This window comes from Pleurodeles waltl, chromosome 3_1 (genome assembly GCF_031143425.1).
Source record: "Pleurodeles waltl isolate 20211129_DDA chromosome 3_1, aPleWal1.hap1.20221129, whole genome shotgun sequence".
NCBI classification, from domain to species: Eukaryota; Metazoa; Chordata; class Amphibia; order Caudata; family Salamandridae; genus Pleurodeles; species Pleurodeles waltl.
Genome location: NC_090440.1, coordinates 877322538 through 877343301, shown reverse-complemented (window position 1 = coordinate 877343301; position 20764 = coordinate 877322538). Strand labels below are relative to the sequence as shown.

Here is a 20764-nt window from a genome sequence, read left to right as displayed (position 1 = left end):
CTAAAGGTGTGGTTCTGGGCACTGACAGCTGTCAGTGGCCTCTGCTGGGTGTTAGCCTTTATGGCTGCACTATCCTTGGCATGGTGGTCTGACCCCATGCCAAATAACAAGTTAGGCCCCCTGACCCTGTTGGTCATGGTGGGGTTACTCCAGCTCTGGGTAACCTCTTTGGGTAAGCTAGGGGTGACCCTGGCTAAGATAAGATTAGCAGAGGTGGATACCTCTGACCTCAAAATAGAGAGAATGGGTGAAGACATAAAAAGCACAGACAAGAGGCAGTTCAGACTAGGTCCTATCACTGTGGAAGTGGGTCAGTTCCCCAGAGGGAATGACCTGAACAGGAGGATGTAAGGCAGAGTAGGCCCTGCAACAAACCAGCCATTTCCTCTACTCTTCCTCGCCTGACAGACTAGGAAGACTCTTCCAGCGTTGGCTGAGTCTCCTGGCCTGTGGGCTGGGGGGGGCTTGTGTAAAGAAATGGCTCCCTGTTGCAGTTACCCCCCACTTTTTGCCTGATACTGATGCTGACTTGACTGAGAAGTGTGCTGGGACCCTGCTAACCAGGCCCCAGCACCAGTGTTCCTTCACCTAAAATGTACCATTGTATCCACAATTGGCACACCCTGGCATTCAGATAAGTCCCTTGTAACTGGTACTTCTAGTACCAAGGGCCCTGATGCCAAGGAAGGTCTCTAAGGGCTGCAGCATGTCTTATGCCACCCTGGAGACCTCTCACTCAGCACAGACACACTGCTTACCAGCTTGTGTGTGCTAGTGAGGACAAAACGAGTAAGTCGACATGGCACTCCCCTCAGGGTGCCATGCCAGCCTCTCACTGCCTATGCAGTATAGGTAAGACACCCCTCTAGCAGGCCTTACAGCCCTAAGGCAGGGTGCACTATACCATAGGTGAGGGTACCAGTGCATGAGCATGGTACCCCTACAGTGTCTAAACAAAACCTTAGACATTGTAAGTGCAGGGTAGCCATAAGAGTATATGGTCTGGGAGTCTGTCAAACACGAACTCCACAGCACCATAATGGCTACACTGAAAACTGGGAAGTTTGGTATCAAACTTCTCAGCACAATAAATGCACACTGATGCCAGTGTACATTTTATTGTAAAATACACCACAGAGGGCACCTTAGAGGTGCCCCCTGAAACTTAACCGACTGTCTGTGTAGGCTGACTAGTTTTAGCAGCCTGCCACAAACCGAGACATGTTGCTGGCCCCATGGGGAGAGTGCCTTTGTCACTCTGAGGCCAGTAACAAAGCCTGCACTGGGTGGAGATGCTAACACCTCTCCCAGGCAGGAATTGTCACACCTGGCGGTGAGCCTCAAAGGCTCACCTCCTTTGTGCCAACCCAGCAGGACACTCCAGCTAGTGGAGTTGCCCGCCCCCTCCGGCCAGGCCCCACTTTTGGCGGCAAGGCCGGAGAAAATAATGAGAAAAACAAGGAGGAGTCACTGACCAGTCAGGACAGCCCCTAAGGTGTCCTGAGCTGAAGTGACTCTAACTTTTAGAAATCCTCCATCTTGCAGATGGAGGATTCCCCCAATAGGGTTAGGATTGTGACCCCCTCCCCTTGGGAGGAGGCACAAAGAGGGTGTACCCACCCTCAGGGCTAGTAGCCATTGGCTACTAACCCCCCAGACCTAAACACGCCCTTAAATTTAGTATTTAAGGGCTACCCTGAACCCTAGAAAATTAGATTCCTGCAACTACAAGAAGAAGGACTGCCCAGCTGAAAACCCCTGCAGCGGAAGACCAGAAGACGACAACTGCCTTGGCTCCAGAAACTCACCGGCCTGTCTCCTGCCTTCCAAAGATCCTGCTCCAGCGACGCCTTCCAAAGGGACCAGCGACCTCGACATCCTCTGAGGACTGCCCCTGCTTCGAAAAGACAAGAAACTCCCGAGGACAGCGGACCTGCTCCAAGAAAAGCTGCAACTTTGTTTCCAGCAGCGTTAAAGAACCCTGCAAGCTCCCCGCAAGAAGCGTGAGACTTGCAACACTGCACCCGGCGACCCCGACTCGGCTGGTGGAGATCCGACGCCTCAGGAGGGACCCCAGGACTACTCTGATACTGTGAGTACCAAAACCTGTCCCCCCTGAGCCCCCACAGCGCCACCTGCAGAGGGAATCCCGAGGCTTCCCCTGACCGCGACTCTTTGAACCTAAAGTCCCGACGCCTGGGAGAGACCCTGCACCCGCAGCCCCCAGGACCTGAAGGACCGGACTTTCACTGGAGAAGTGACCCCCAGGAGTCCCTCTCCCTTGCCCAAGTGGAGGTTTCCCCGAGGAACCCCCCCCTTGCCTGCCTGCAGCGCTGAAGAGATCCCGAGATCTCTCATAGACTAACATTGCGAACCCGACGCTTGTTTCTACACTGCACCCGGCCGCCCCCGCGCCGCTGAGGGTGAAATTTCTGTGTGGACTCGTGTCCCCCCCGGTGCCCTACAAAACCCCCCTGGTCTGCCCTCCGAAGACGCGGGTACTTACCTGCAAGCAGACCGGAACCGGGGCACCCCCTTCTCTCCATTCTAGCCTATGTGTTTTGGGCACCACTTTGAACTCTGCACCTGACCGGCCCTGAGCTGCTGGTGTGGTGACTTTGGGGTTGCTCTGAACCCCCAACGGTGGGCTACCTTGGACCAAGAACTGAACCCTGTAAGTGTCTTACTTACCTGGTAAAACTAATCAAAACTTACCTCCCCTAGGAACTGTGAAAATTGCACTAAGTGTCCACTTTTAAAACAGCTATTTGTCAATAACTTGAAAAGTATACATGCAATTTTGATGATTTGAAGTTCCTAAAGTACTTACCTGCAATACCTTTCGAATGAGATATTACATGTAGAATTTGAACCTGTGGTTCTTAAAATAAACTAAGAAAAGATATTTTTCTATATAAAAACCTATTGGCTGGATTTGTCTCTGAGTGTGTGTACCTCATTTATTGTCTATGTGTATGTACAACAAATGCTTAACACTACTCCTTGGATAAGCCTACTGCTCGACCACACTACCACAAAATAGAGCATTAGTATTATCTATTTTTTACCACTATTTTACCTCTAAGGGGAACCCTTGGACTCTGTGCATGCTATTCCTTACTTTGAAATAGCACATACAGAGCCAACTTCCTACATTTATTTACTTCTAATGTGTATATAACGGTGTGTTAACTCACCTCCTAGTAGAGCATTGCCTATACAATATTTTAGTATTTGTGTTACCATAACAAAGTACCTATATTTTTGTAACACTGTGTGGTTATTTCGTGTGTGTAAGTGTTGTGTGATTGTAGTGGTAATGTATAAGCTTTGCACGTCTCCACTGTAAATCTTGTCTGCTCATCCACAGCTACATCTAGAGAGCCCTGGTTTCCTAGACACTGTCTAACCCTCACTAACTGGTGATACCTGGACCTGGTATAAGGTGATAATACCACAGGTGCTCATCACACACAGGACAGCTTCCTACATATAACACTTGTTTTTTTGCCCAGATGAATAAGGAATGTCTGTGTAATATTTAAGGAGTTTTGTGAAAAACCTAACAAGAGATGGAAATGGATTGAAAATGAAGTATTCATTGACACACAGGATTGATGTACTGGTTTGTGTCTGTGTGAAATCATTAATCAAGAGCCTGTTTGGGGCTGGGGGAGGGGGGTGTCTGTGTGTATTTCTAGCAATGAGCAAGCAGCATTGTTAACTATCCTTGCCTCGAGCTCATAGCTGAACCAAGCAGACATCCCTTACACTGGGATTAACAGTGATAATCCATGGACGTTTCCTAACCACAAACAAGCAGAAATTTGATCAAGCTTTTTATTTTCTCCAGACCAGCGGGTCAAGGAAGCGCCATTCCTATCCTGCTAATGAACCCCAGTACAGGCTGAAAGACTGAAAAGACTACTGCTATAAGCATCACTAGCGACTGCCATATGCACTATGGTTAACTACTCCTTTACACTCTATAGATACGCCACTCTAGAACGGATAGGTGTTATTGAGTGGAAAGCACCCTGAACCATACACTAACAGGAAATAAAGGGAAAATATCCAACAGGCCAAATTACAAGTGTCTAAGAGAAAATTATATTTAAAGAACTATACTGACCATAAGCGTTATAGAGGTAGCTGTAAAACTAAGTACGAGGGGAAAAAAAAAAAGCCAGTCTTAAAGTAGATTCACGTAATGTTCATGTATCTCTTTAGAGGAATAAAAACAAAGAGGAAGAAGCTGGGGAATAAGTGAGTCAGACTAGTAAACATTCAAAGAATTCAAAAGACTGGCTTTGTACCAAGTTCAGCATTCCTAGCTGATCAGCTGTAGTTCGCTCACATTGGATACAAACTTTACAGTCAGTCTGCAGTTTGATGAAGGAAACCAACAAACTCAATATTTATATTGAATCAAGATGATACGTTATGCAAGTGGACAATCTGAATACCAATAATAGTGGGGTAGGGGCTACTCTGGGTTTACATAAGCCTCAAGAGGAAGTACAGAACTAGCAAGTGGAATCTTACTCCAACGAAAAAGTCTGGGGTTTTCAGATTCTAATAGCAACGTAAATGCAGTGTCAACTTTCTATGCCAAAAACAAGTACGGCAGTTTCAGGGGTGGATAATGCAATATCACTTCAAAATCCCAAATACATTAATGTATAATGTATGCCATAACTTGGAATAGAGGATTCTGCAAAACGTCAGAGCAGTAACTTATCTGCTTAGCTGCCCGTTTCCTTCTACTTCTGTGGAACAACTACTGGGGACAGATGACAACCCCAAGTCTTTTGTGCTTCACTGAGAATAATCAGTTTGCAGATTATTCTTTGTCGAGGTGGGGATTTACTGAAAATGACTAATCATCAGATTATGTTTAATAACAGATACAAACAAGCTCATCCCTCTGAGACCCCGGAGTTGCTACTTCCATGGCACCAAACGGATCCATCAACTCGTAACTTTCTTCAGGCATGTCAGTTTTATGAACACAGGTCAAAAGCACCAAAGTTAAAAAAAAATGCTCTTAGGGGAAAAAAATAGCAGCTCCAGTATCAGGTGCAGTCTTAGTGGTTTTATCCATGTCAAACCACCATCAATTAATAGGATAGGCTTATTTCAAAATCTATAAATAAAAACTGACTGTGCAGCAGTAGGTGGAGGGCTTTGAAAAAGGCAAGGGTCTGGTGAATACAGCACAGACAGGCCTTATTCTAGTCAATGTGGTAGTATGCAAGACGTTAAGAAACAGTGCCTAATGTTGGGGATGGGTCTCCTGTCTCACCCAGTTTTTTGGTAGTCCTGTATGCAAGTAGTTTAAAACAGGTAAACACCGATGAAACATATTACCTGGAACAGGGGAAACCAAAGCCCCAAATATTTCTGCTCGTTATGGGCAGGTTCTCAATTAGTCTTGCTGTTCAAATTGCAACAAGATCTGTTCAGTCTTTCGTCTTTAAGAGGTTAGTAAATTGAATGCTGTTAAAGAAAGTACCCATACCACCAGTTACTTAGAGATTAAAAATAAGTGCAGTATCAAACAATATGATAGGTTGTGGTTATGATACAAATTGGATCTTATTTTTATACATACGTGAAGCTCGTACTGGAGAAAAAAAAATATTTCCTCTAGACATTTTGGCAAATAACAGTTCAGACTTAAGTATTTGCAGACATGTGGATTGTTACATAATTGTCTGTGTTGGTGTCAGCACTAACCGTAAACCACAACAAACGTGAAGTTCCACTGGCCTACAAATTGAGTAAAAACAAAACAAAACTCTCAAATATCGCGAATTGTTTTGTAAAACCCTAGAATGCTTGCTGTGAAGTAATCTATGTAGGTTGAAGATTAACTTTGAAAACCCTCAGCAACATCTGAAGCACAAGATACCCATGTACATTTACAGACATTAGATTAGAAAAAGCAAAGTTTTAAAATCAGTCAAGCAGAATATACTGTAAAGTGTAGCCAACGTCAAGCAAAATACCTGTAGCACCTAAGGATTCCTAACATTTAAGTCCTAGGTCGACAAATTCAGAATTACATAATATTCCATTACATAGTGGGGCTTCGATGATGGGGTTTACAGTAGAAGAAAGTTAGCTTAGCTCCTTTGCAGCTTATTATAGACACTCACAAAAGCATTCCACTTGGGGGGAGGGGAGGGAGGTACTCATAACTTTTTGTTCACATAAGCTACCCATGCCAAATTTGCACCCTTTTTTTTCCAACATCCTAGGGATTCTAGAGGTACCCATACTTTGAGGGTTCCCCCAAAGGAGACCAAGAAATTAGCCAAAATACAGTGAATTATTATTATTTTTTTAAAGGGGAAAAAGGGCTGCAGAAGGCAGCTCGTGTTTTTCCCGCTGAAAATGGCATCAACAAAGGGTTCGCGGTGGCAAGATCACCAGACTTGAATTGGAAAACCCAATTTTTCAATACAATTTTGACATTTTACTGGGACATACCCCATTTTTATTATTTTTGTGCTTTCAGCCTCCTTCCAGTTAGTGACCAAAATGGGTGGGAAACCAATGCTGGATCCCAGAAATCTAAACATTTCTGAAAAGTAGACAACATTCTGAATTCAGCATGGGGTCATTTGTGTACATCCTACAAGTGTTTCCTACAGAAAATAACAGCTGAAATAAAATAAAAAATTTAAATAGAGGTAAAAAAAAACAGCAATTTTTTTTCCACGTTTTACTCTTTTTCCTGCGATGTCAGATTTTTGGAAACAATATACCGCTACGTCAGCTGGACTCTTCTGGTTGCGGGGATGTATAGGGCGTGTAGGTTCATCAAGAACTCCAGGTACCCAGAGCCAATAAATGAGCTGCACCTTGCAATGGGTTTTTATTCTATACCGGGGATACAGCAATTAATTTGCTGAAATATAAAAAGTGAAAAATAGGTATCAAGAAAACCTTTGTATTTCTAAAATGGCCACAAGATAAGGTATTGAGAGGCAGTGGTTATTTGCACAGCTCTGAATGCCTTATTTGCAAAGTGCCTACCTGTGGATTTTGGCCTGTAGCTCAGTCGGCACCTGGGGGAACCTAGCAAACCAGCACATTTTTGAAAACTAGATACCTAGGGGAATCCAAGATGGGGTGACTTGCGGGGATCTGACCAGGTTCTGTTACCCAGAATCCTTTGCAAACCTCAAAATTTGACCCAAAAAAACACTTTCCTCTCATTTCGGTGACAGAAAGTTCTGGAATCTGAGAGCCACAAATTTCCTTCCACCCAGTGTTCCCCAAAGTCTCTCGATAAAAAAGGTACCTCACTTGTGTGGGTAGGCCTAGCGCCTACGAAAGGAAATGCCCCAAAACACTACCTGGACACATCAAAATTATCAAATACAAAACTACCTGTTTTTGCAGGGGGGCACCTGCGTTTTTTGTCCTGGGCTCAGCAGCCTTCTAGGGAAACCTACCAAACCCAGACAGTTCTGAAAACTAGACACCCAAGGGAGTCCAGTGAGGTGTGACTTGCGTGGATCCCCCAGTGTTTTCTTACCCAGATTCCTCAACAAACCTCAAATTTAGCTAACAAAATATAAACAAAAAAAAAAAAAAAAAAATCACATTTTCCCCACATTTCTGTGTGTGATCACCGCACTGGGACACATTTCATACCACCCAATGTTCCCCTCAGTCTCCCGATAAAAATGATACCTCATTTGTGTAAGTGGGTCAAGTGCTTGTGAAAGGGAAGAGCCAAAAACATGTCGATATTGAGGGGGAACAAAGGGGGTCCAAAAGGGCAGTTTGCAAAAAAACATTTTTAGGCTGACAAGTGCAGCAGAGTTTTTATCGGTATAGATGAGACAATGCTGGGTGGTAGGAATTTTGTGGATTCCTGCAGATTTTGGAAGGTTCCATCACAAAAACGTGGGAAAAATGTGTGATTTCCAGCAAAGTTGGAGGTTTGCAGGGGATTGTTGGTACAAAAATGGTGCGGGTGCATGTGCAACACACCACCCTGGAATCACCCAGATGTTTAGTTTTCAAATGTGTCTAGGTCTTGTGGATTTTTCTACATGGCAGCACCCCAAAGTCCATCCTTCACCATTCAGTGGGACGATTTTGAGTAAGCCAAGTTCTCATGGCCCAAATGTAAAACTAAAACCCAAAATAATCAAATGTTTTCTTGCTTGCTGTGGGATAAGATGTTTTTAGAGTGCGGGGGAGAGCTGAAGATTGTTACCCCCTTCAGTTGAGGTGGTGGCGTAACCAGGCCCATACTGGTTGGTAGTATGTATGTGTGTGTATATATGTGTATATATATATATATATATATATATATATATATATATATATATATATATATATATATATATATATATATATATATATATATATATATATATATTTTTTTTTTAATTCCTTGGCATCTAGTAGACTTTCTGCCCCACCCCCCGGGGTGTGGATCAGGGGTAATTGCAACAACTTTGGCCCCATTTATTTGGGGTGGGGGTATGGCCAAAACTTCCCTGGCGGGCTTTCTGCCTCTCCCCCCCCCCCCCCCCACTTTGGGGGCAGATGGGCCTTCCAAAAATAGGCCCATCTGCCCCCAATGGGGGGGTAGATATGGCAAACAGTAATGGGGAGCGACCCTTACCCAAGGGGCTGCCCCCCTAAAGAAAACACACGCATATACAAACACCAATCCCTGGTGCCTAAGTGGCAGATTAGCCTAACAAAAATCGGCCGATCGGCCCCCAAGGGGGGCAGAAATGGTCTAAATACTATTTGCCCCCCCCCCCAGGGGAGCAACCCTTGCCTAATGGGTCGCTACCCATCTATAAAGATTTTTTTTTTTTTTTAAAGGGTCACTCCCTTATGCCAATTTCCTGTAAAAAAAAAAAAAAAAAAAAAATTACTTTCCTTCCCTTTGAAGCCTCTCCGGCCTCCTCCACATGATCGGAAGAGAAATGCTTTGCATGGGAGGAGGCCTCTGATTGTCAGTGCATGCTGACGTCATAGGAAGAGGGGGTGGTGGGCTGGGCTCTGTACCTCAGGACGTAATTGTTACGTCCTGGGCACACGAACACTGTGCCACAGGACGTAACTATTATGTCCTGGGCACAGAAGGGGTTAAGCAGATTGCAGTTTCTAAGACAGCTGTAAGTTTTCGTTAAGGTCTACAAGAGGCTTTCACCTGCAAATAGTTAAAGCCGTTTTTAAGCGAGCACAAAAACCAAGCTGTTTCCCTTGAGCTCTACGTTTCAGGCCAACTAATTACGTAATTTTATACTGAGAGTCCAGGGAAATCCATCATTGTTAGAATGGTCATATCAGCTTACTGTGCCGTTCAGGTTTCAACCTGCTAGCGTTAACTAAGACTCAGTATTTCACTGAGAACCATTTATGGAACATAGAAACGACAATTTCAATAAAAAAAAATGCTCTGACCGGAAAAGATTACTGGGATAAAGAAAGCAGAAAAAAAGTGAGCTTTTTTTTTTTTTTTTTTTTTTTTTAGCACCCTCTGCAGATTTCTGGATGATACTGAGAAAGTGATTTGAAGGGAACCTCGAGCCAATGTTGATCTGATCATCCTACCCATAGCGAACTTACTCAGCTGCGTCTGGCAAGGAGTTTGCAGAAGCAAATTATACGTGAAGCTCGTTTTACAGATAGAACACATATTGCTGTTGAAAGCAGCAAATGCATATGTACAGACATGCATTGTACAACAGATCACATTATTAAAGCTATAAAAATCTTTCATTGTTTTGTTTCATAATTAAAAAAAGGGGATTGAGGATTAAAAATCTATCCTTTACCCACAAATCAGAGGGTGCGCGTGATTAATTATAAATTATGCATGAATAGTAATACGTTTGAAAAGTAAAAAGTTACATAGTCATCCAGCGCAGAATAAACAGGGCAGTGCGAATAACAAATTTGGACAGTTTTCAGAAAATGTGTAGGAGTTCAAAGGTTTTCTTATTTTTTCTTGGTGTGTTGGGGGGGGGGGGGGGGGGGGGGGGAGAGGGGGAAATGAGTTAATTGGTTCTTATTATCAGAGCTAGCCATACAAGTTAAAAAAGTGAGCATAGATTGAACTGAAGATCCCCGTTACCTGCACAAGTACCTTTTTTAGGACCAAGCGAGCAAAGCGAAGTGTCCCTGGGGTGTACTCTCTATGGGATTTTAACTACACCCATGTCACGCCCATCAGTTTGGTTGGTTCGTGGGCTTGCCTTTTAAAATTCGCTTGATTTCATTAGTGAAAGGCATGCACACGCATCATGGCTTTTCCAGTGTTTAGCTCTCGAGCGCACTGCCAAACTACTGAAAACATACAAGGCTCAATGTTTTACACGTATGATTTCTGGACTACTTTTTTTTTTCTTTTTTTAGAGAAAAAAGTTAACTATGGAAAATACAACTTTGCAATTATGTTTGTCCTGCTGGGCACGTGCCTTCTGTTTGCAGAGTACTAGAAGTTAAAAGAAGAAAAATAGTACCTCAAACACCTCAGGAGCAGCGTACGGACACTTATTAAGTTGAATCAATCAGTGCTTGGTTCCTGCTCCAAAAATATGAACGGAAATTATGTTTAGGCCCCCAAGGACTAATTATGAGGCTGTAAAGAAGAGTGCCATGCAAGCCAATAAATGGTAACCCAAGAGTGGGCTTTAAGCTCCTTTCCAGCTACAACAGCGTCTCACTAGCAACACACGGGTTATCGCACATAGACCCTAAAAAGAAGGGAATTTTTTTTTTTTTAAATGCATCTATGGGAGAAAGATTCAATGTACCTTTAATAAGTAAAATGGTTACTCAAACTGCAACACAAGCACACTGTACATATAGTAATAAATTGGTAAAAAGAGAGCAATGTAGCTGCACTATATATATATAAATAAAATAATAATGTGCATAAATTGAACTTTTACCGCTTACGGTCTTGGACTAACCTGACAGATCAGATGCAGCATGAATTTTTGAATCGGAGCTCATGAAAAACAGCTCAACTATTATGAATGTAGTTCTTCAGAAAACAGCTGCAAAAAGTCCCCCACCCATGAACGACCATCATCCCGTGATGTAACTGGAAGAAAAATTGCATGACCGTTAAGTACCCAGGGAACACAAGTGTAGGGAAAACCCAACAACCAACGCAGCACACTTTACGTGGGGCACGGTCTGTCCTCGAACACCCTCCTCTCATCTTCCCCTTTGGAGCATCCGTTGTGTGCTAACATCACCAAAAGAAGCTTATGTCTGCGTCCAAAAAGCGCTATGGGACCAAGCAGCTCATTACAGAAAACCTGTACATACCATAACAATTACTTGTCACTTTTTTTTCAGTAAGATTATTATTTCTCCAATATTTATAAACAGCGGAATATATCAGCAAACCAAAAAGGTGGGACAGACTAAGCTAAAACTGTTCAATAATTTAATCTGCCTCAAAATCAGTGTCAATGCAGTAATTTTGGACTAAGATGTGCCGAGACCTTCGAGATGTACCTTTCAAATTTCTGATGTTGAGGCATTATGACGGACCGTAGTCTGCTGATCCCTACAGAAGAAAGGACTCTCTGCTTTTCCCAAAGTTGCCATCAGCCTTATGATACAATGTAATGTGCTTTGCTTTTATCTCCATAATGCACAACGTTATTATGACATCCAAAGAATGAAGCGACTGCTGAACTGGAATGGGTAAGACAAGCATACAGTAGCGATAGTGTTAGATTAATATGGAAATCAGAAATGGCCTTCTCCATAGTGCGTTTCCACTGAATCTCTTCAGGTATAAAACTATATGGTTTATTAACAGACACTGCCTGGATCTAGCACCGCGTTCTATGTACTCTAAGGGAAACTACAAAAACTACTTTAGAGAATATGCATTTGACCTTTGTAGGAAGTTGGCTCTGTATGTGCTATTTCAAAGTAAGGAATAGCATGCACAGAGTCCAAGGGTTCCCCTTAGAGGTAAAATAGTAGTAAAAAGAGATAATACTAATGCTCTATTTTGTGGTAGTGTGGTCGAGCAGTAGGCTTATCCAAGGAGTAGTGTTAAGCATTTGTTGTACATACACATAGACAATAAATGAGGTACACACACTCAGAGACAAATCCAGCCAATAGGTTTTGTTATAGAAAAATATATTTTCTTAGTTTATTTTAAGAACCACAGGTTCAAATTTAACATGTAATATCTTGTTTGAAAGGTATTGCAGGTAAGTACATTAGGAACTTTGAATCATTTCAATTGCATGTATACTTTTCAATATGGAAGTCAATGAGAGATCAAGGGATCTCTTCAGCGCTGCAGGCAGGCAAGGGGGGGCTTCCTCGGGGAAACCTCCACTTGGGCAAGGGAGAGGGACTCCTGGGGGTCACTTCTGCAGTGAAAGTCCGGTCCTTCAGGTCCTGGGGGCTGCGGGTGCAGGGTCTTTTCCAGGCGTCGGGACTTAGGTTTCAGAGAGTCGCGGTCAGGGGAAGCCTCGGGATTCCCTCTGCAGGCGGCGCTGTGGGGGCTCAGGGGGGACAGGTTTTGGTACTCACAGTCGTAGAGTAGTCCGGGGGTCCTCCCTGAGGTGTTGGTTCTCCACCAGCCGAGTCGGGGTCGCCGGGTGCAGTGTTGCAAGTCTCACGCTTCTTGCGGGGAGATTGCAGGGTTCTTTAAAGCTGCTCCTTTGGATAAAGTTGCAGTCTTTTTGGAGCAGGTCCGCTGTCCTCGGGAGTTTCTTGTCGTCGTCGAAGCAGGGCAGTCCTCAGAGGATTCAGAGGTCGCTGGTCCCTTTGGAAGGCGTCGCTGGAGCAGAGTTCTTTGGAAGGCAGGAGACAGGCCGGTGAGTTTCTGGAGCCAAGGCAGTTGTTGTCTTCTGGTCTTCCTCTGCAGGGGTTTTCAGCTAGGCAGTCCTTCTTGTTGTTGCAGGAATCTAATTTTCTAGGGTTCAGGGTAGCCCTTAAATACTAAATTTAAGGGCGTGTTTAGGTCTGGGGGGTTAGTAGCCAATGGCTACTAGCCCTGAGGGTGGGTACACCCTCTTTGTGCCTCCTCCCAAGGGGAGGGGGTCACAATCCTAATCCTATTGGGGGAATCCTCCATCTGCAAGATGGAGGATTTCTAAAAGTTAGTCACCTCAGCTCAGGACACCTTAGGGGCTGTCCTGACTGGCCAGTGACTCCTCCTTGTTATTCTCATTATTTTCTCTGGCCTTGCCGCCAAAAGTGGGGGCCGGGGCCGGAGGGGGCGGTCAACTCCACTAGCTGGCGGTGCTGGCACAAAGGGGTGAGCCTTTGAGGCTCACCGCCAGGTGTTACAGCTCCTGCCTGGGGGAGGTGTTAGCATCTCCACCCAGTGCAGGCTTTGTTACTGGCCTCAGAGTGACAAAGGCACTCTCCCCATGGGGCCAGCAACATGTCTCTAGTGTGGCAGGCTGCTGGAACTAGTCAGCCTACACAGACAGTCGGTTAAGTTTCAGGGGGCACCTCTAAGGTGCCCTCTGGGGTGTATTTTGCAATAAAATGTACACTGGCATCAGTGTGCATTTATTGTGCTGAGAAGTTTGATACCAAATTTCTCAGTTTTCAGTGTAGCCATTATGGTGCTGTGGAGTTCGTGCAAAACAGACTCCCAGACCATATACTCTTATGGCTACCCTGCACTTACAATGTCTAAGGTTTTGTTTAGACACTGTAGGGGTACCATGCTCATGCACTGGTACCCTCACCTATGGTATAGTGCACCCTGCCTTAGGGCTGTAAGGCCTGCTAGAGGGGTGACTGACCTATACTTGCATAGGCAGTGAGAGGCTGGCATGGCACCCTGAGGGGAGTGCCATGTCGACTTACTCGTTTTGTTCTCACTAGCACACACAAGCTGGCAAGCAGTGTGTCTGTGCTGAGTGAGAGGTCTCCAGGGTGGCATAAGACATGCTGCAGCCCTTAGAGACCTTCCTTGGCATCAGGGCCCTTGGTACTAGAAGTACCAGTTACAAGGGACTTATCTGGATGCCAGGGTCTGCCAATTGTGGATACAAAAGTACAGGTTAGGGAAAGAACACTGGTGCTGGGGCCTGGTTAGCAGGCCTCAGCACACTTTCAATTGTAAACATAGCATCAGCAAAGGCAAAAAGTCAGGGGGTAACCATGCCAAGGAGGCATTTCCTTACAACCTTGAAGACCATTCTTTTCTAGAAGAAAAATTTAAAGTTCCTCCAGCCTTCATTTTTGTAGGTCATCAATGCGTACACTGAATAAAAGACGAAATGCAACAACTGCTGAGCGTCAACAGAAAGGGGTATTCAACCTGTCACAAATCAGTTGCCCTTGCCTGGGCAGTAACCATAAGCAGGAAAGCCTACTACATCAATTGTGCAAGGTCTTGTTACTTATTACCCACTGGTATAAGGAGCTTCTGGTATGGTCCTTAACCAGAATAGGCAACCCAGTTAGGGTTTATTGGTGCACTTTTCAGCCAAGACCTTGAGAATAGAATACCGACGGGAGAAACTCGATCTGAATCAGAGCTTTGACAAATGGGTACCATCCGTTAACAAACGGCCAGAACCTGCCTCAGGTGCAGAGGAGCAAGAGGCCAGTGCAATAATGATACTTCCCTTGACTATTTCAATGCTTTTACTAGTGGAATGGCCACGCCTCCCCCCCCCCCCCCCCCCCCTAAAGAAAACAGGCTTAGAGATGGATGGAATATGAAAGTGACAGAATTGAAAGGATCTCTGGGCAAATGCAACAACTAAAGTAGCAAAACCACATATTACGGTCAAGCCCAGTCACAAACAAACAATCACATTCCTCTAAATTAAGGTTTGTGTAGTTTTGTTTATTAAGCATGGTCCACAAGTCAAGTATTTCTTGAAGCCACCACACAGCTTGCGATTTACAATCTTGTAAATTTTAATCTAGATTGTGCCTTCTCTGTGGTTACAGGAAACCTGCATCCTGTTCTATGCTATACTCCAGGATGACCGAAATAACTCACTTGAAAGGGCATGAAAAAAGGGTCTTTCACTACTTGAGAAGTTGACAAATTTTGCCTTTCCACAGATTCTGGTCTGATGTACGTTAGACCTTCTACATTCCAAATCTGTAATCAGAGTGCTCCCAGAGACTGAAGTTTTCAGATCACAGACAAGGTGTAAGGAAACACCTTCCTTATACCCCCTGACCTTTTGCCTTTTGTTGATGCCAGTTATGATTGCAAGTGTGCTGGGACCCTGCTAACCAGGACCCAGCACCAGTTTCTTTCCCTAAACTGTACCTTTGTTCCCACAATTGGAACGGCCCTGGCACACAGCTAAGTCCCTTGTAAATGGTACCCCTGGTACCAAAGGCCCTGATGCCAGGGAAGGTCTCTAAGGGCTGCAGCCTGTCTTATGGCACCCTGGGGACCCCTCACTCAGCACATGCACACTGCTTCACAGCTTGTGTGTGCTGGTGGGGAGAAAATGACTAAGTCAACATGTCACCCCCCTCAGAGTGCCATGCACACTTCTCACTACCTGTGGCATATGTAAGTCACCCCTCTAGCAGGCCTTACAGCTCTAAGGCAGGTTGCAGTATACCACAGGGGAGGGCATATGTCCATGAGCACTATGCCCCTACAGTGTCTAAGCAAAACCTTAGACATTGTAAGTGCAGGGTAGCCATAAAGAGTATATAGTCTGGGAGTCTGTCAGTTACGAACTCCACAGTTGCATAATGGCTACACTGAAATCTGGGAAGTTTGGTATCAAACTTCTCAGCACAATAAATGCACACTGATGCCAGTGTGGGATTTATTGTAAATTACACCCAGAGGGCATCTTAGAGATGCCCCCTGGATACCAGTCTGACTACTAGTGCTAGGCTGACCAGTTTCTGCCAGCCTGCCACAACCAGACGAGTTTCTGGCCACATGGGGCGAGTGCCTTTGTCACTCAGTGGCCAGGAACAAAGCCTGTACTGGGTGGAGGTGTTTCTCACCTCTCCCTGCAGGAACTGTAACACCTGGCGTTGAGCCTCAAAAGACTCATGCCTTTTGTTACAACATCCCAGGGCATCCCAGCTAGTGGAGATGCCCGCCCCTCCGGCCACTGCCCCCACTTTTGGCGGGAAGACAGGAGAGGATAATGAGGTGGAGGTGCTTCTCTCATCCCCCTGCAGGAACTAACACCAGAACCCAGGAAATCAGATTCCTGCAACCTACACAAAGAAGAATGACTGCTGACCTGAAAGCCCTGCAGAGACAACGGAGACAACTGACTTGGCCCCAGTCCTACCGGCCTGTCTCCAGACTCAAAGAACCGGCACAGTGACGCATCCGAAAGGGACTAGTGACCTCTGAGGACTGCCCTGAACCGAAGGACCAAGAAACTCCAGAGAACAGCGGCACTGTTCACGAACGGCAACATTTTTGCAACAAGAAACAACTTTGAAAGAACTCCCCCTACCCGCTGGAAGCGTGAGACTTCTCACTCTGCACCCGACACCCCCAGCTCGAGCCCCAGAGAACAAACACTGCAGAGATGACTCCCAGGCGACTACGACAACGTGAGTAACCCGAGTCGACCCCCCTGCACCCCATAGCGATGCCTGCAGAGAGGATCCAGAGGCTCCCCCTGACCACGACTGCCTGGTAACAAGCAACCAGATGCCTGGACCAAGCACTGCACCCGCAGCCCCCAGGACTGAGAGGAGCAACCTCCAGGTCAGAAGTGATAGCAGGTGGCCCTCTTCCTAGCCCAGTTGGTGGCTGGCCCGAGAAGCCCCCGTGCCCTGCATCGTCTAAGTGACCCCCTGGTCCCCTCCATTGCTTCCTATAGCAAACCAGACGCCAACTTTGCACACTGCACCCGGCCACCCCTGTGCCACTGAGGGTGTTTTTTGTGTGCCTGTTTGTGTACCCCACCCCAGTGCTCTACAACCCCCCCTGCAAAACCTAACCAAACTTACCTCCCCCAGAAACTGTTGATTTTTGCACTAATTATCCACTTTTAAAATAGCTTATTGCCATTTTTACCTATACTGTGTGTACTACTGCTTTAATTCAAAGTTCCTTACTTACCTGTGTGGAGTACCGTGCATTTTAATTCAAATCTTGAATCTTGAGGTTCTAAAATAAATTAAGAAAACATATTTTTCTATATAAAAACTATTGGCCTGGAGTAAGTCCGAGTGTGTGTTCCTCATTTATTGCCTGTGTGTGTGTGTACAACAAATACTTAACACTACCCTCTGATAAGCCTACTGCTGGACCACACCACCACAAAATAGAGCATTAGTATGACCTAATTCTGCCACTATTAACCTCTAAGGGGAACCCTTGGACTATGTGCACACTATCTCTCACTTTGACATAGTATATACAGAGCCAACTTCCTACACAAGGTGCTGTAGAGTTGAATGCGACATTTGAATATTCTTCAATTTTTACTACGCTGTTATACACAGACATTCTAAGTAAGTTAAATTACTTTCCCAGGTCAGATTTTGAGCTATTATGGTACTGTGCCAGATATCATGTGAAACTATCAAACTATTCACTGGACATCCTGGTTCTTCCGTAACCTCTCGGCAGTATCTCAGAGTGGTAGCCTAGGTCATAAGGGCCAGTTGAGTAAAGGCTTACTCCGGACGATCCACAACAATGAAGCCTGATGGGATACACAGGTCTAAACTACAACCCTGGTATGCATATAGGATGGAATACCCAGACCATTCAAGGAATTTCTCACTGATCGCCGACAGTCAGTAAACACAAGTGAAGTGGATGAAACAGTTAATGAGCTGGTGCTTTTAGGAAGCTTGCTCCCTTCTCAGATAAGGAAGTCCTGTTACATGGTTGCAAGGAGTGGAGGAGACCAAGGTATTCAGGGAAGCGGGCAGAATGAGCTGAAAGACGAACTTTCAAACATGTGACATTATCCAAAGGAACATCACCAAACGCCCCTCTATATGTAGCACTAAGGAACCCCTTGGACAAACATAAAACAAGTGGTTGAAGCCTTGAGCATTACAATGCAGTTCAGCCATTTACAGGCAAAGGTGGCACAAAGTCTTTGCTGATCTCAGTGCATAAGTGAACAGCAGTGAGAGCAGGAAGGGATAAAACAAGTACGAGGGGATATTTTCCTACCAAATTACCTTCCCTGCTTGCTTATATCAAGCATCTCCCATTCTCCTTTACTTTTTTCTGCATTGACTTTTTCTTTCACTCTCTCCACCACCCAAAGGCTCACCAATATTCCCTTCAGGTGTAGGCTACTGTTTGTTCTTTTGCTCACCCCTTTCGTTCTTTGTGTTCAGTGCCTTTTCTGTTCCTATCCATTTATACATTTAAACGTTCCCTCATTTCCCCCCGTTATTCACTCAACTCATTTCACAGCTTCATGGTAAGCACTCCCAGATTTTCGACCGGCCAAACATAATGGCTGCCAGTTTACGGCTCCTATCTACTATGATGTACGGGTCATACGTCTGCATCTCAGCAAGACTAACTTCCATCCTACAAGGTTTGTTAATGATCAGTAACATGAGTATTAGGAACATGTTACTTGCAACTCCAATAACTGGAATGTCAAACACTCCTGTGAAAGACAGATGGGGAGCTGCACAAAAGCAGATAAAAAAAATAAAAAAAGTATTATTTTTCGCCAGACTCCGCTGATCAAGTAGATAGCCCAGAATGAATTGATGCAGTCATCCATGAGGCCAGAACTGACCTTCATGCTCCTCCATGTGACTTTGTCAATTGGCTCAAATGTCCCTTTGCCTTCCTTAAGTCAAGGCCAACTGCCTGAAGGAAGGGGTTATCACTGAAGAGAAGGGAGTTCTGGTGACCTATTCCACAACAAAACCCAAAGAGATACCCGCAGTGCAGCTGCCTGTAGAAAGAAGTTATGCAAGAAGAGCACCAAGTTATTGTGGAAGAACGATGTTGGCCCTCAAGTTGACCTTGCTTGCGGCCCCGCGGGCCAGAACTGTTACACCTGAGGAACACTATATCTATACTGAAGCCAGGTAAAGGTAAGCAGTTTCCAGCGAGCCGGGAAGCTGTAAACTTGAATCGTAGAATCGCCACTTAAATTCCCGAGACTTAGAAGTGGGCTATAAAAAATGTTGACCGTACCTGCAAGACTTTCACTAATAATAGGGAATCCTTGTGCAGGGGCACTTGGTGGCCACCTCAATCCACGCCAGACTCCAGTAACACACTCCCAGTGATGCAGCATCAACACTACTTTGGGATAGGCTCTCTGACCATAGGGAGGGCCCTGGCACAGTTGTAAATAGACCCAATTGACGAATAGCAGCTGTCGAACTAGTCCCATGACACATTTAATTGAAAAAAAATAAATTTAAAAAAAATCTACGGGACACCATACCTGAGCACAGCCCCATGGAAGCCAAGGCACTGATGGGAGTCCTGGGAAGGGGAGGGGTTTCTCAGATTTACCGCTCCTTAATCACCGCCACTGGGGGACCCCTGAGATAGCTTCGCCAAAGGTGGGAGAGTTGGGTGGGACCCATGGAAGAAGCGGACTGGACAGAAGCACTAATGGCCCCACGCTCCCTAACAATGGCCACACGCTTCCGTTTAATACAATCCTATTTCCTTCACACCGCATACCTCACACCCGCCATGTTACATAAAGCAGGCCTCCGCCCCACAGCGGAATGCCCCCGCTGCAGGTATCATACAGCGGATTTCTACCACATGGTACGGACATGCCCGATTATAATGGCCTATTGGGAAAGGGTGGTGCAAGAGATATCTGAGGCCCTACAGAAGGAGGTAAAGAGGTCGCCATTGCCCCTCCTTCTCGGGGTAATGGGAGATACAGAGCTACGAAGAGCAGATCGGTCCTTCTTAGGGGTGGCATGTCTGGTGGCCAAAAGGGACATAATGGCAGACTGGAAGGCCAGGGTGGCTCCGGCACTGACTAAGTGGAGACGGGGAGTGGATTGGTGTGCGCAGCAAGAGAGACTTGTGTACGAGGCCAGAGGTTGCTTACACAAACACAAGAAGATATGGGGGAAATGGGAGGATGTAGCGGGCCTTTAAGAGGGGATGGTGAGTAACATTAGTGATGAAAGCAGCAGGGACCGAGGACTTGACCGTTATTGTATTGTTTTGATGCCCGTTGGCATCATGTTGTGCTGTATTCATAATTGTTCTATGCAAAATTTAATAAAATTTCTTTATCAAAAAAAAAAAAATCTACGGGAAATGTGCAAAGGCAGAAATGTGTTGATCCCGCTGGTCAAATTGAGGGGTAAAATCCATAAAAGTAGGGGTGCGTAATTCACATAATTTGCTTTCACACAATTATGCGAAATTTCAGGAAAACAAAACGAAATGCAACCATTGTTTAATGCTATATTTTAGGCAAGTTGTATTTTTGAGGATTAATTTTATTATTGAACAACAACCATGTTCTCAATGAACCCAAAAAACTCATTAATATCAAAGCTGAATATTTTTGGAAGTAGTTTTTAGTTTTAGCTATGTTAGGGGGATATCTGTGTGTGCAGGTGACTATTACTGTGCATAATTATTAGGCAACTCAACAAAAACAAAATATATACCCATTTCAATTATTTATTATTACCAGTGAAACCAATATAACATCTCAACATTCACAAATATACATTTCTAACATTCAAAAACAAAACAAAAAAAAATCAGTGACCAATATAGCCACCTTTCTTTGCAAGGACACTCAAAAGCCTGCCATCCATGGATTCTGTCAGTGTTTTG

At 45.0% G+C, this 20764-nt stretch overlaps 1 protein-coding gene across 6 annotated transcripts in view; it reads right to left on the bottom strand.

Moving 5' to 3' along the window:
• The window catches only part of THRAP3 (thyroid hormone receptor associated protein 3), a 222794-nt gene that overhangs the window by 191455 nt on the left and 10575 nt on the right, over window positions 1-20764 (bottom strand). The window contains exon 3 of one of the 6 annotated variants that reach the window (XM_069223850.1): window positions 10509-10570. The exons of the other annotated variants lie outside the window; for them this stretch is intronic. The gene's annotated coding sequence lies outside the window, so the exon portion shown is untranslated. The remainder of the gene's footprint in view (window positions 1-10508; window positions 10571-20764) is intronic. 6 annotated transcript variants of the gene reach the window in all.